This window comes from Vipera ursinii (genome assembly GCF_947247035.1).
Source record: "Vipera ursinii genome assembly, chromosome: 5".
In the NCBI taxonomy this organism is placed as follows: Eukaryota; Metazoa; Chordata; class Lepidosauria; order Squamata; family Viperidae; genus Vipera; species Vipera ursinii.
The window spans coordinates 65,630,280-65,633,202 of NC_139518.1; positions in this window are offsets into that span (position 1 = coordinate 65,630,280).

Consider the following 2,923-nt stretch of genomic DNA (forward strand, 5'->3'; position numbering starts at 1 on the left):
ATCCAATTATACATCAGTAATAACACACTGGAAACATTTAATTCTCATTTTAGAAAGGTCAGGGTGCACTCCAAAAAGATTAAATAATTCCTAAAGAGAAATCAAGATTCTTAGGTATAATCCAGAAAATATTAATTCCTTTTGAAAAATGTGGAAAGTTGAAATGCTTGAAATCTGGTTAAAACTACATTTATATGCTGCCTGACTCTCAGTGACTCTGGGTGGTTTACAATTGCAATGATTGAATGGCTAAATTCCTAACAATGACTAAGAATAGAAAAACAGAACAGAATATCAGTGTTTGGAAGGGACCTTGGAGTACAACCCTTTGCATATGCAGGAGATCCAATACCACAGGGCTTTTAAACCTTTTCACCCATTGTACCACTTTTAGGATATAGCAACATCCGAGTACCACCAGTCACCTAGCAAGGTGTCAAAAACTTGATGACCAAAAAAAAAAAGGGAAAAAAATGATGAAGTACAGGTAGTCCTTGATTTATAACAGTTCACTTAGTGACCGTTTGAAGTTACAATGGCACTGAAAAAAGTGCCTCCCAAGCCACCTGCCTGCCCGCCCAACGGTGCTCTTCCACCTGTCCAAGGTTTTCATTGTTGTGAGCATTTCTGTTGAGGATTGGTAGCGGGGGTGGGGTGGGGTGGGTGTTTGGTTTTATTCCCCCCCGTCTGCTAGGTGGTTGCAGCAGGTTTTGGTCACTTCACATGACCCTGGGACACTGTGACCATCATAAATATGAATCAGTTGCCAAGCATCTGAATGTAAATCACAAGACCCTGGGAGTGCTGCAACATTATAGCTGATTGGCACTTCTTCTGGGCTCAGAAGCGCCAGGATCAGCACTGATTTCCAACTGGAGCCTGGCACTGATCCTGGTGCTTCCACTAAGCCCTGACAGCCCTGCAGCTCTAGCCATCTCTCGCTCAGGCTTGTGCGGTGCTGCCCCCGGTTCAGCTCATTCCCCTCCCGCGCTACTTTTCTAGGATGGTCGCGTACCACCTGCCAGGTGCCAATGTACCACAGGTGGTACCCGTACCACTGGTTGAAAAGCCCTGCAATACCATTCAAGACAAGTGGCTGTCCAGTCTCTTCTTAAAAAGCCTCCAATGATGGAACGTAGGAAATGTTTGTGCACAACAATTTCAGTTAGTATACTGGCATTTATTTATATATTTATTATGTTATATATTTATATTTCTTTTTTTAGGAACTCGAGGTAATATATGAGGATGTAGAGCTCAAAGCATTATTAGAGACCCCACATACCCACTTTACGGTCTGTTTCTGTTGCTCCCCTCAAAATATTTCTAGCAGGATTACCCGATTCTGTAATAGCTTTGTTCCCTATGCCATCCGTCTGGTAAACCCGCAAGATTCATTTTTCTCGCCGTGCACATGTACGCATAACCCGAACTAGACTGTTAGTTTCTCTATGTCATATATGTGGGCATATGCATAATTCTGTATTTATTTATGTCATACTTATGCACTGTATATCGGAGGTGCTAATTTTAATTTTAATTTGATTTTTATTTTAATGTATTTTATTTATTTATTTATTTAGATTTATATACCGCCCTTTCCCGAAGGACTCAGGGCGGTTTACAGGGCATTTAAAAGAGAGTCAATACAAACGTTAAAACAAACTAAAAAAGATTAAATAAAACCCTGAGAACAGTAAAAAACCCAATAAAATTAAAATTAAAAAAAATTCTCAGCCTGGGCCAGAGAGCTCGAAGAGCCGTCTTCAGGTCCCAGTGGAATGAACGGAAGTTGGGGATAGTCCTAAGCTCTGCAGGCAGCTGGTTCCACAGGGCAGGCGCACCCACTGAGAAGGCCCTCCCCCATTGCCGGCAGCACCCTGAGAAGACCCTCCCTGTGGGAGCGCGCTGGACAAAAGGAGCTTGATGCTGGCAGCAGGTGTTCCCTCAAATATCCCGGGCCCTCGCCATTTAGGGCTTTATAGGTCATCACCAGCACCTTGAATCTGTATGTATGCCGGTTAGCGTACATTCAAAGTGACAATAAAGTTATTTTTCTATTCTATCTCATTTTTTTCCTTCTTCACAGCCACTGAGTACCATAACCCGACAACTTGTTCTAATTCACCCAGGGAACCCCCAGAGATCAACACACAGTCAGAAAACCCATCCACCCACTCATCCATCCAAACAGCCGACAGCTTGAAGCACCCTTTTTTCAAACTGTCTCAAAACATCGTTCGTGCCAATGGTTCACAACGGGGGCCGTCGGCGCTCAGCTCCAGCTCTCTTGTCTCCTCCATTCATCGCAGAGAGCTGGGGTAGGCAACCTCGGCTCTTTTATGACTCATGGACTTCAACTCCCAGAATTCCTTAGTCAACATAGCTGACTCAGGTATTCTGGGAGTTGAAGTCCATGAGTCACAACATAGCTGACTCAGGTATTCTGGGAGTTGAAGTCCATGAGTCACAACATAGCTGACTCAGGTATTCTGGGAGTTGAAGTCCATGAGTCACAACATAGCTGACTCAGGTATTCTGGGAGTTGAAGTCCATGAGTCACAACATAGCTGACTCAGGTATTCTGGGAGTTGAAGTCCATGAGTCACAACATAGCTGACTCAGGTATTCTGGGAGTTGAAGTCCATGAGTCACAACATAGCTGACTCAGGTATTCTGGGAGTTGAAGTCCATGAGTCACAACGTAGCTGACTCAGGTATTCTGGGAGTTGAAGTCCATGAGTCATAAAAGAGCCGAGGTTGCCTACCCCTGGCATAGAGTTAAGACTCTTCACCTGGCAACTTGCCAGTCGCTCGGCCCGCCCTCCCCCCCAAGGCAAACAATCGCTCTAGCGCAGGGGACCTTTTCCGACGAGACTGCCCGAGTCCCGGCCCGCATGCGCGAGATTTTCAGCGACCATTC